Source organism: Ptychodera flava, chromosome 14 (genome assembly GCF_041260155.1).
Source record: "Ptychodera flava strain L36383 chromosome 14, AS_Pfla_20210202, whole genome shotgun sequence".
Taxonomy (NCBI): domain Eukaryota; kingdom Metazoa; phylum Hemichordata; class Enteropneusta; family Ptychoderidae; genus Ptychodera; species Ptychodera flava.
Genome location: NC_091941.1, coordinates 38,513,694 through 38,527,329, shown reverse-complemented (window position 1 = coordinate 38,527,329; position 13,636 = coordinate 38,513,694).

Sequence of the window (13,636 nt, the reverse complement as noted above, 5' to 3'; positions counted from 1 at the left end):
GACCAGGATTGAGTAAATGACACTAACGTGACGTGCATGTAATTCGTATGCCTTGCATGTTTTGGTTGTACTTTTTGACCGACGCGGACCTATCAAGTTTATTTTTACATAAGTGGTATAATTTTAGTATTGAGCAGAGCCAGAAAAGGCGCCCTAACTCTTTTGAACGATGGCTTCGACTACGCCATAAATACTTTAGACTTAGACTTTAGACGCAGGGGAAATCATGAGATGATCGAAACATAATGGTCGACGTCAGAATGATAAATTTCAGGTGGGGAGAGGGTGTTCTAATCAGTCTATCATTTTCCAGGCTTTCTCAAATCTATTTGAAGGTTTGCCCGACTTGTCAAAGTTTAGTCTCTCTCGTAATCAAATCGTATTCTTCTGGAAACAACACCTGCAGAATAATGATTATACGTGTTTTTGTTAAGCCCGTCCACTAGTGACTCCCCGTGACTCAGAATGCCGTCACTTGGGGAGTACCGTCTATTGTCATCAAAGATTTCCTAAGACTACTTCATCTTTGTTCTTTGTGTAAATGCTACAGCGACTCTATATTTTGACAGTTTTTCTTGTACTTTTGTTCTATGTATAACTACACTTAATACCCTGTCCTTTTAATGCAGCGCGCGTGTGTGTGTGTGTGTGTGTGTGTGTGTGTGTGTAGGTGCGCGTGTGTGTGTGTCATGTGCATTGACTGTTATTGTTGGAAACTAAAATAGAAGTTTGGAGCTGAGTTTGATTATCAACACGACGAATTCCAAAACAGGACACAAAGTCAACGTCAACAAGCGGAGTGTCGGATATTTTAAAACGCTGTGGGAAGTACACCCATGTCCACCAAGGAGTAAAAATAATTTGAATCAACTGTCAAATGTTTCGCGTTATGTTAGCCCATGTGTAGATTTCTTAGGCTCAGCAATGTTCCATAAGTAAGCGCTTCCGAAATTTTTAATAGAACGCTGCTGATATTGAAACTTCACGTAAATATAGTGCACTAAATGTATTAACCTACTTAGATCTTACCTTGATGAGATTTACCATGGAGTAAATATAACTTAGTAGTACATTGTGTCACATGTTTTGTGTTTATTTATGGGTCAACAAAGAAGGTATATGATACACAATGTCTCATAGCTTGAACCTCACTTCAGCCACAGCATGTCAAGAATCTGCCATTGCCAACCTGCTGTTGTAAGACAAGCATGTAAGGCTTGCCAACACATGAAGTTAATAAGACAGAAGACATACGTTGTTGTATTTGGAACAATATATACTGACATAAGAGAATGTAAACACACGGAGAATCACTCTCATTTCCTGCGGTGTATTTGTACACTGAAAGAAGGCTTTTCACACGGTGGAATTATCTGAAAATCATGTGACGATTTCCCCCTCCTTGCTGATTAAAAAAGCATGAACCCCTGCCCCCCCCCCCCCCGGCCAGTTTTCCAATTCAGCTGAATCCCTGGATTTTGCCAGCCCGACCCTGGACATAAAAAATGAACGTTCGCTGACAAACGCACTGGACAACGAGGCTATGGAATGTTTGCCCATATCTTTTAGTGGCATTAGTTGTCAATCAATGAACGTTAACAAATACCGTCGTGAACAAGTGCCGAAACTACATGTAGGTTTCGAAAGGTGAATGCATAAAGGGAAGGCTGGAAATGCAAACACAAATAAGAACACCTGCTTAATTCCACCTCGAATTCAAACTTTTGACTCCTTGTAATTATATGATAACACACAAGTGGAAGGTCTGTTGAAAACCAGAGGTTAATCCATATGCTTGTAACGTAAGTCGACGTCTTATTTACGTAAATAAAGTAAACCAAGCATTCCTGAATACCTAGGTGTACACTCAGCCGGTGTCATTAGTATGTATCATATTTCTCTATCTCGCTCTGATCACTGTTTGCCGACGGGCAAATTTTGTTGAGTAGGATACTTGGATATAAATGTTTCATTTCTTCTATTTGTTACATCATGCTTGTTTTTTTCAACCCATCTTGACTGCACATGTTGAACCAAAAGCGACTGTTTTCTGGATAAGTCTGAAATTATGGAAACTTTGGGTGTCCCAGCAAATTCAAAGAATGATGAAAAATCAGATTGGGATTTTTAAATTTGGAAGTGACGACCTATTCAAAAGGAATACATCTTTTCTTTGGCGTTTGCCCGTCAATTTTGTCGAAATATGTAAAATTAAGAAAATAAGCACGTACGGGTTTCGTATACACTCGGACCACGAACGCTAGAAAAGAGGTAAAAAGAAATCTCTTCGAAAAACTTAATTCGGAGTAACGAACAATAAAAATACAGATCTAGTTTTCGCTTATTGTATTTTAAATCAAAATCGTGACAGTAAATCGTGTATCATGTATTCGCTGAAAATCATATCAGATTTAGTGGATTTTCGATCGGATTCGAACTTACAACGTAAGGCACCTTCAATTATGCACCTAGCGAAGGCATCACAGTCAAAACCGCTCGGCCAAAAGAACACACTTGTTTTTTATGAGGAATTTGTAATATCGCAACATTCAGCTATATGGCACCTAACATTTTTGAGAAATTTGAAAACTATGAAAATCCAATTATTGCAAATTAGTTCCAATCGTGTTAATTCTAACTTCCTGCTCTGCCTTCAAAGAAACGGTCATATTCATGAGCTATCTACTGACTGGTAAATAAACACCCAGGGGTCTAATTTAGGGAAACTTTAGTATCAAGATATTGCGTGCCTGTTGTAATGTTTCCTTCGCAGAGGGGTCACAGATAATTAGTAAAATATATATTCCCTTTTCTTGGTCACTCAATTGGAAAATTCAACAAATAGAACATTGATAGAATTATTGATAGATCGCATGGCTAGATTCAGTTTTGGTTTTTTAAGTTTGTCACCGTGGAACAAAGAAAACATCTCAAATTTCCTTTACGTCATTATTAACTTTTCTACACGAATTATTTTGTTAAAAGAGATTACATTTTGATAGCGTTTTCGTAGCCTGATCATTGGAGCTTTGGTTTTTGAAATATTTAGTTAGTAAAAGTGTATGAAATCCAAATGTGAGTCTCCATCAGCTGTAACTTTTGACCTATTTTCAATTATCGTTGTTCTCTTAGTAAAGTAGTTCCGTGCCCTCCTCCAAAATTATTATTTACAAAGCTATGTGCTGACTAGACTAAATGCATTGTATTTGAAAGACCAACATTGCGCGGGGAGAATGATATGAAAATCTGCTTATTGTGAAAAGCAAAGTTATTGAACATTTTTAAGGTTACATACAGCTAATGGCATTTAAAATGTTAAAATTTGCTTTTTTCTGCGGTATTTTATCGAAACACCAACGATGAAACAGCCTGACTTTTCACACGTGAAAATAGACTGATTACCATGAAGGAAGATAAGATAGAGAAAGACAAAGTACCCTTTAACCTCATCAGTGATAAATATGGAGAAAACATTGACACGGCAAAAAGCAAAACATCAAGACATTTTATATTTCTGACTGGACAATATTAAAGAAAAGGAATATTCATAAAGTAGCGGAAGACTGAAAATCAATGATCTCAACTTGAATATGTGAGGTATTGATTGAATAGTATCACCGAGACCAGTTTGTATAGTCTGCATCTTGATGATTTCCACTCCGGAAATGATTCGCCTTAACGATTTTAGGGGGACACTAGTCGAACGGATAACATTTTTTTCAAACTTACGGAGTCGTTCAAATGCCGTTTTCTAAAACTAATTTAAATCTAGTGCAGACTGAGTTGAATTTATCTTCCCTGTCTGTTCTCTTGCTTTGCTATGGTAGAAATTATTTTGGCTGCACACAGTTTAGGTATAACTTGTTATTAATTTGCAATCTTTTTTTACAAACATTCAACCCAATGTCTCTTAGACGAGCGCAGACATAGGGTATACACTTAAATCATGCTCGTGTTTTCTCTGTATTTAAATGCATTTTGTGTTCACAATATAACTTGACAGACGAAAGTCAAAAGAGGTAACCAGATATGGAGTCAACTATTGTGGGTGTTTAGACAAAACAACAACCTGTCTTCTTGCAGTAACACTGACATCACTGCTATCACGGATATATGAGTTGTTATGGTTGTACACACAGATTAGGCATTAGTTGCGATGGATACACCTTTTTCGTTTCACATGATATGAAGCCCTTGATACATAGTTAGTTTCCATTAATTATGAAGTTTCATCTTTGACCCTAGAATAGTTATTAATACAGTATCAGATCCTCTACTCTGAAATCTATGTTGATAATTATTCCTTTGATAAAGGTGAACAGTATCTGTCATGACTTGAGCATATGGCAGCACATTCAAGTCTAAACACTCGCCATCAACAAAGCGTTGGAGATTTTCACTCATTTTAGAACGGTCAACCCCAAGCTCAAAAAAAATAAGGGAGAGTAAAACTCTATTCACAATCGGCAATGATCGGGAGAAGCCCGTCACGAGCTTATGACGACTGGCAAGCACATTATCGTTGGTTTAGCTCAGAAAGTTAATCCTTTGCAAACAACCTGTTACCTGTTGAGGACTAAGATTGAGTATGTGTGCCAGTGTGGGCGATTTGTCATGTACTGAGAATATTCCCACGTCTTCTCTGTCTGCTCTGTCTACTCTGCGTGTGCATTGTGCTGTGTCTAAATTATACTAAATAATAAACTTTCCATTCGGTGAAATATTTTTAAAAAATTCATGAAAGTGAGGAGTTCAAGTGTTTCTAATATTGCACTATTAAATTGGGTATATTGTCAAGATTGGTGTGGGGTGAAGAATTTGACGTCATATGAGGACGATAATAGCCGGCTGCCGCCGCTCTGCGTTGGCGGGGTTGTATGAAAAATACCGAGCTATCGTTTTGAGAATGGTTCTTCACTGACTAACAAAAGGGTCTAGTCTAACATATTCGGTAAACTTTAATCCCTGTATTTCATTTTGCTTCCAATGTTGAGAATTTGATCAGTACTGCTTTTCCAAGTTTAAATACCGTCGCCAGCAGATACGCATGCGCAAAATGCTTATGTGACAGATGAGGAAATGAAGAAACGAATGTACACTAGTAGACATAAATTAACTCCGCCATTGACTTGAATTGCAAACAATAGAGATTATAAATACACAGAAAGTAAGCATTGACTTCATTACTTTCATTACTTTCAGGTACGCACAGTCTATAGAATCGTATCATGTTATTTTTCTTTAGGACGGTTGAATTTGTCTTAAACACTTCCTAAATTCGTTTTGACGTACGCAAATCGTACATACAGGTGATAGCATATATCTCCACACAGAAAAATACGGGTAATTTCGGGTGGAAAAAGTCAAACTCGCCGACTCGACCTCCGACTACCAACTTTTTACGGCGTGCATGATCAACTTGAATAATTTAAAACCGAGATTTGTAAATCTAATTTGAACTTCGATGACGTTGTTTTCGCGGAATTCCAGCTTAGAAAAGTGAAAATGATAAAAAGTCCAATCACGAGGACTGAGTAAACGTGACGTGCATGCAACTTGTAAGTCCAACTTGTTTTGGTTCTACATTTTGACCGACCGGTCGAGTTTATTTTTCGCATATGTGGAAATATCAATTCCTTCTTTTACGTTATGAAATACTTCAGAGAGATTTTTCATATGATAATTAATGCGATGCACAATTCTACATTGTATCGTCTTACCACTTCACCTTGATAGGTTTCATATGAAAAGACATGAGCACAATTTAACTTTTCTGATTTGCGTGAAAGTCAGACTTGGCATAATTCTAGAATTGAAAAGAGCCAGAAAAGGCGCCCCAACTCTTTTGAACGATGGCTTGGACTACGCCATAAAGATTTTAGACTTAGACTTTAGACGCAGGGGAAAATCATGATCGAAACATAGTGGTCAGAATGAGAAATTTCAGGTGGAGAGAGGGTGTTCTAATCAGTCCATCATTTTCCAGGCTTTCTCTAATCTATTTGAAGGTTTGACCGACTTGTCAAGGTTTGGACTTTGTTCTCTCGTAATTAAATTGCATTCTTCTGGAAACACCTGTAAGATAACCTGTATACGTGTTTTTGTTAAGTCCATCCACGAGTGACTCCCCGTGACTCAGAATGCCGCCACTTGGGGAGTACCGTCTTATGTCATCAAAGATTTCCTAAGACTACAGTGCACCTTTGGTTTTGAAGGTTAAAGAACAACAAGATGATAAAATAAATACATCAGATCTTGATGTGCCTTGAAGTGCATAGTCTATTTGTCTAAGTCAACATACATTTGTTGCATCATGGGAAATTACACCGGGTAAATGTTCTAAACATTTGTCAATTTGGATATAGCTAACAAGATACGTGAGAATGTAGCAGTAAAATAAATTGTCTTTGTTTTTTGTTGGTAGTACTTATATTATAATTGAATGGTAACTCTGAGTGTTTTCTTGTTTTTGGTACGGACTTTGCCAGACTGCCTTTCAAGTATCAACATTTCCGCATTTCTCAATTTTCTCATGAAATGATTTAAACACATTGGTCACTGAAAAGCATTAAAGGTGAACAAGGTTATCGGGAAAATAAGCGGTCAGTGGTACATAAATGTCTCGTTGACATATTGCATGCTTGTAAATCATTGTGACACGTGACAAAATCAAACAATAATTGTTTTCAGAGTAGACGACGAAACCATTCAGTTAAAGTTCATAACTGAATGGTCTCGTCTGAAAACAATATTGTTTGTTTTAGTCAAGTGTCGTTACTCCAGTAAATTCACTCAAAAGATCGTTTCAACTGTGAAAATAGGATGATGTTTTATTTGGTTGTAACTGAAAATCGCACCAGCGACGATATTGACAGACACAAGTGATATATTAAAGAGTTCTGAGCAATAGAGACTGGACACAGAAGAATCAAACAGAGGGAGAAAAACATTTGACAATAAACTTGAAAATCTGCCCTGATAATGGGGATGTTGAGTCAACAAAATACCGTACTTGCAAACACCATAGATTGTAGATACACGGTATACAATGCTATTGTCAACAAATTGGTTCTGTCCTGAACCAGAATTTAGTCGTCAACCATGTATGTACACATACAGTTTATGTTTACAAGAAGAGGATGAACAATGGTTATTGGATTCGAAAAATAAACGGTCTCTTTCAGACAGAAAAATACAGCAAAGTTGACAGTTCAAACGGAGAGTGGGTGTGTTATTTGTTTCAATGATACTAGACACACCAATAATGAGTTGATATACTGATGTGAACCCGTACGGTGGTGTGATGAAGGCGGGGCAAGAGAACTTAAATAGCTATACGGAAAAAAAAATTTCCACAAAAAAGCCAACAGAATCACTGCAACATAACATAACAAGAAGCGAGCGACCAATGGACTGGCCAGTCTTGTGTCTTGATCGGGGGGGGGGGGGGGTTAACACGACTTGAAATATGCACTGACCCGTACCATGAAATAAATTGTTTGATAAATTAAGGTTTGTGTATTTTACATGATATGCCGCGTAATTAACATGACTCGATCTTGATGACTAAGCGAAGTACATTATTTTCTCGTTCCATCGACTAATTTCGGGAGACAGTTGCACAAGGCTCTACTTAAAATGTTGTTGTCATTCTTGTCGGTTTACGCATAGAGCCTTGAATTTTCTAGGGTCTATAATTTACGCAATGCATGGATTGGGTGTCCCCGTAACAGAATACCATTAACTCTTTATCACATAAAATTTGACAGTATAGGATGCTGTCATGGTTAGAAGTTTACGACTGTTATCAACAATGGTCGCACGCCGACATGGACGAAACCAGTAACTCAAAAGAGCTATTCTTTAACCAGATGAACTGTATCATGTTGCATGTGTACACTTCCGCCCTGAAGAAACGTACCTGATATGTAAAGCGGTCTGATACAACACGGGCAACTGAAGTTTGTATTGCATACACAGGTTGTGACATTACCTATTTGACTGATATCACGCAAAGTATACCGAAGCTAGCTGGGACGTTCTCTTCTGTACGACAGTACACATTCGACTGAATTCAACAGACAACATCATCCATTCATGTCATTTAAGTTGTTTACTAAATGAGATTGACAAAAGTTGAGGGATACTTCATGCATGAATGCAAATGTACTATAAATATGTTATTGAATGTCGTAGTTTTAGCAAGGTCTTAGACCAATGAAATTCCACCAGCCTGCAGAGGTGTAGGTCAGGTAGCAATAACAAGCGCACTGCATGAGGACGTGCAATGTTATATCATTAATATCTCTTTGTGGTACTCGTTATCGATCAATGAACATTAACAAATACCGTCGTGCACAGGCCCCTACGCTAGGTTTCGAAAGGTTAATGCAAAAAAGGAAGGTTGGAAATGCAAACTTAAATAAGCACATCTACTGTTAACATGTAATTCCACGGTGCATTCAAACTTTTGGCTCCGTGTAATTATATGATAACACACAAGTGGTAGATCTGTTGCAAACCAGAGATTAATCCATATGCTGTTGACTTAAGTCGACGTCTTATTTACGTAAATAAAGTAAACCAAGCATTCCTGAATACCTAGGTGTACACTCAGCCGGTGTAATTAGTATGTATGATATTGCGGCACATCTCACTCTGATCACTGTTTGCTGACGGGCAAATTTTGTTGAGTAGGATACTTGGATATAAATGTTTCATTTCTTCTATTTGTTACATCATGCTTGTTTTTTTCAACCCATCTTGACTGCACATGTTGAACCAAAAGCGACTGTTTTCTGGATAAGTCTGAAATTATGGAAAATTGAGTAACCTAAGTAAAATTTCGAGAATGGTGACATCTCTGACTGTGATTTTGAAAACTTGAAAGGAGCAAATTATTAAATGAGTGCATCTCTTCCTCGGTGTTTGACCATCAATTCTGTAGAAAATTGGGATGTAAAATCGAGAAAAATAAATTCTACATTGTTCATTTTCTGCATACACAGACCACGGGGCACTCAAACCGAGATAAAAAGAAACTCCTGTCAGACTTATTTCAGCTTAACGAACAATAAAAATACAAATTAACTTTTTGCTTGTTGTATTTTCACACGAGGAGTCTATATTATACGAGGAGTCTATATTATTCGGTTATGGGAATGTTAAATTGAACCAACTGTCGAAGGTGGGCTTCAGACAAGGACATATTGAGGGGTTATACTCGCAGATAAACCTTACGACTTTCAGATTCGGTCTGGCGTAATCTTGAAACCAAGCACCTGAACATGGTACACGGTTAACGTTCGCATCGTGACGCCGCGCAATGCCTTATCTGTATGTTTTAGCAAACGAAAGGACAATTCAAGGACAACTTCGATCATGTCTCTCTACTAAAATCTGACACGATTTTCTCTTAGTCCCAGCGCTACAGTGACGTAGGTATACCTCCACACACATGTGAGCACTTACCCACGCCTCTGACTGTACATGTGTATTGAATGACGTGACTGGGTTAAATGCAATTTATTATGTTGTACTATTTATTGGGTCATCGCATATGGTCTTACGACGGCATTTCCTGGATGATAGTACATGGTTTGAAAACACCTGACATGAAGCGTGATTTCTGTTTTTTGGTGTTTACAGTGTTTTAGGCTAATAGCTAGCCAAAGCCATTGCAGGTGCAGTCGATAAAGCTATGCGGCACAAAAACATGTCAGCATGAGATAAATGAGTATATTTCAATAAGTTGGGGTGGGTAGATATTGGCACATGAGCGAGGAGAGAGAGAAAGAGGATGATGTGTATTTTCTTTCCGGGGATGTTGTGAAGACGGAGATTTCGTGCTGCTGCGAATACTTCTCGACAGCTCATATGACAAAGGGTTGACAGCTCTTTACATACATTCTGATGTAAATTAGAGTGATTGAATTCCTGTTTCTGTTGCTCGTAGACTACGGCAACGAATCTATGCCAACATTGAAATCTCTCTCTCTCTCTCTCTCTCTCTCTCTCTCTCTCTCTCTCTCTCTCTCTCTCTCTCTCTCTCTCTCTCCTCTCTCTCTCTCTCTCTCTCTCTCTCTCTCTCTCTCTCTCTCTCTCTCTCTCTCAACGAGACTGAAGGATCCGAAGAGAAAAATATGTTTTATCAAAGCATGTTGGCAGCACAGGTGCTCGGGAAGGCGACCGCCGATATAGTGGTATGCCAATTCTTTACTAGACCACTATTGGCACTTGTCTTCTCAAGCACCTGTGGTTGATAGCACTACATTCGAAATCGAACTTAAATGACTGCACCTTTAAATTGCTGAGACTCTCGACACCACATTTCTCCAGTGATCTATACAGTCAGCGTCTTCGAAATAGACCATAAATACCACGACGTTCAGGTGTTTTATAGTCTGCCTGCTGTGAAAGGCCAATATTCCACCAAATTTACAGTATGAAATTGTCCTCAGATGTGACGATCCATGTACATTACTTGTTCTATATTGATTCCACGGCAATGCGAGAACATTGGATTATGTGATTGTACGCAAAATTTCCTGGTTCGATATTAGTGAACTGTGTCGAATGATCGGGTCAAATGTCAAGTGATTCTCGTTATAATCACATACGAATTTGATGAAACAGTTGAACTCGCAATCCTATATTGCGTCATCGATGTCCATAGTTTAAACGAAATTCCTTCGTTTTGATCAAAACCCCCTCCTCCTCCCCCTAAACGAAAGTTCAAAAGTGTGAAATGTTGATGTCTGCCCGAGAGTACAATGTAGCATTTTGCTATAGTTACTAAAGAATATGTATCCGCTGACCACATTACATGAAGTAATTGAGTACTATTAACCATACCACGACACGAACGAGTTGGAAACAGTTACAGCAATACCTGTTGTTACGAGTGTGCAGTTTTCTTTTTATTTTTACACACCATGTAAAGAGAACTTGTGATCACAAAATAAAAGTGCGAAAGTGAAGTTCACTGATTGAATGGAGGCCAAACCCCCTCCCCCTTAAACGAACGAATTTCGCTTTTTGAACTTATGCGACAATCTGAGACGGTCCCTATAGCTTGGCCCTTTCTGATTGAAATAAAACAGCCTACCTTAAATTTAGCTCTATAGGTTTGCTTCTGTCCGGGAAGGGAGAGGGTGGAATGGACAAAAAACATGTCATGATGACCGTGTTGCTGAATTGTTAAATTGTGATTACTCTGATGATATAAACGAGTAGTATTGGAAATCTATTTGAGTAACATGACAATTTCCTGTACGTTACTTGAGTGCCTAATTCATGGCTTTGTAAGGAAACCTGTACATCACTAGACATGTGAAACTTTCGGTACGACGTCTCAGATACACCATGGTAGCTGTAATGGGTTGACAACTATGAAATTACTCACGGAAGTTATTACAAAAATATAGCGTCATCCAACCGCGCAGACACGCTTTTGAGTGTTCTCGTTTAAACGTACAGACACAATGCCGCTAAGGAAATATGCCCCTCCTTGGAAACGAAAGTCTTCTTCTTTTTCTTAACACCGTTTTGAATATAAACCCTTTTTGAAAGATTATTCCGAATATCATGCAGAAGAATATCACCAAACAGAAGCCGATATTTGCAAACGAAAATTGAATGACCTAGCACAACAATTTTGACAACTTTCGTTTTTGAGAGTTACGTGTAGGAGGCCATGCCGATTTTGTAATCTCTATGTGTATACAAGCTTCAAAGTCCGGCAAAGTGACACTGTACTTACGGCGGGCGTCCAAAGTTTGCAATCGTTAACAGGGACAGAGCCGGCCTACGTGTGGTGCCTAGCACAGAGGAGACTCTAAATTCGCCAACAACAGGAGTTTCGTATGAAATGTTTTGAATAAAACGAGAACTGGCCATTGTCAGAGCTGCATACCTAGGCATTGACAGTTGAATGTACTGTAAGTTCATAATACCTCAGATCAGCATATATTATTACAGCAGAGGGTGAATATTGGATAAATTCTCCCAGCATAATACTGTTCCAAATGTGGCGAATACTACGAAATTAGCTGTCGAAATTATCATTACTACTTCCTCGAGGACGAAGGAATATTATGTTATCCTCGTGTACTCCCTCGGAATAAATAGGGGAAGTTTATGGATAAATCAAACATTGTCCCCGATCACACAAACAGACATTCCTTTAACACGCACACATATTTTGATTTACCGTTCATAATAGTGATTTAGTAATGGCATGTGAAGGAGGTACGACACTTCCACAACTACTGAGTATAGAATTTTACTCTGAAGATGAGAATGGAGAAGAATACGACACTTCCAAATAATAAAATAGGCAATTCTGTAAAGTTCTAATTTTAATTTTGCAATTCTGTAAAGAAGCAATTCTGTAAACTTCTAATTTTAATTTTGTATCAAGTTCGGGAAATGATTTGCAAAAGTTATGCTACTATTGATTTTACAATTTGAGCATGTAAATCATTTTTCGTCGAAATCTCTAGAGCCGCTGACTATGTTAAAGAGCAGTTACTGTACTAGAAATACGATCTACCGTGATTTAGGGGATGTACGTACCTGTGGCTTCACCTTTCAACACTCACGTGACCCTTGAACAAAACGGTATATTGTCTGAGATCGAGACGAGCATTGATAGATCATTTTAAGGTGCTGTACACTCATTTTAGTCATTTGAATAAACGCACGCACTTTGTGAGCACTGACACACTTATAAGGCAACGTTGGTTTTGTCATGGGGGCAGCACAAATGAACACAGAGTGTAATTTTATAGTAGACATTGTCGTAAAACGGTCAATATTTTTCTGGACATGAAAGCAATCCGTCATGGAGAAACTAATGAAGCAATTTATCAAAAATAAACCAAGTTAGATACCACTATATCAAGAAAGGATTTATTCAGAGAAAGGGCACAATATGATGTAACCGTCTGCATAAACGAAAGTTGAAAATTGTTTTGTCGTCGTCAATCTTTTTTTCATCGTTTTATGAGCGTCAGTGGGTGATCAAACTCTTACGCTCGGTTAACACTAACATTCTATTTTCCGAAACTTAATTTTCGCTACGTGATATTTTACGTTTTCTTGACATCGGGCACAATACACTTGAAAAGAGTTTTGATCCAAATCGTTTGCACCACGCAAGAACTACGCGTACAAGAAAAAAATAGCAAAATGAGTGAGAGGGACATATTTGTTGTCGAATTATATCGACGACGTATTGGCCATTCTAAAACCCGATGACCACTTGACAGTTGACCTTTGACACAGCTTATCTCTCATCGATTGTCTAGGACCAAACCGTATCTTCAAACAGTGTGAGTTCTGTTCAGTCATACTTATACCGGAACATGCTCACCGCGTACCGAAGTGTCAGAAGTGTGCTTGACAGGACCTCTGTTTCCCCACTAATTGGGCAGTTTCCGAGCAACTGACCCACAACACAACATATGATGTAACGAAACGTTGCTAATTTGTAGTGATGTGCCTTTTGGTAGCCTTCAACCCTGAGAACACAATTTAATAAAGATCTTACCAGTATTTGTAGATATTATCGATGTCTGATTTCTGAGTCAAGTCTCTCCACCAATCAGTAAGTTCGTAACTTCATAGCCGTCTC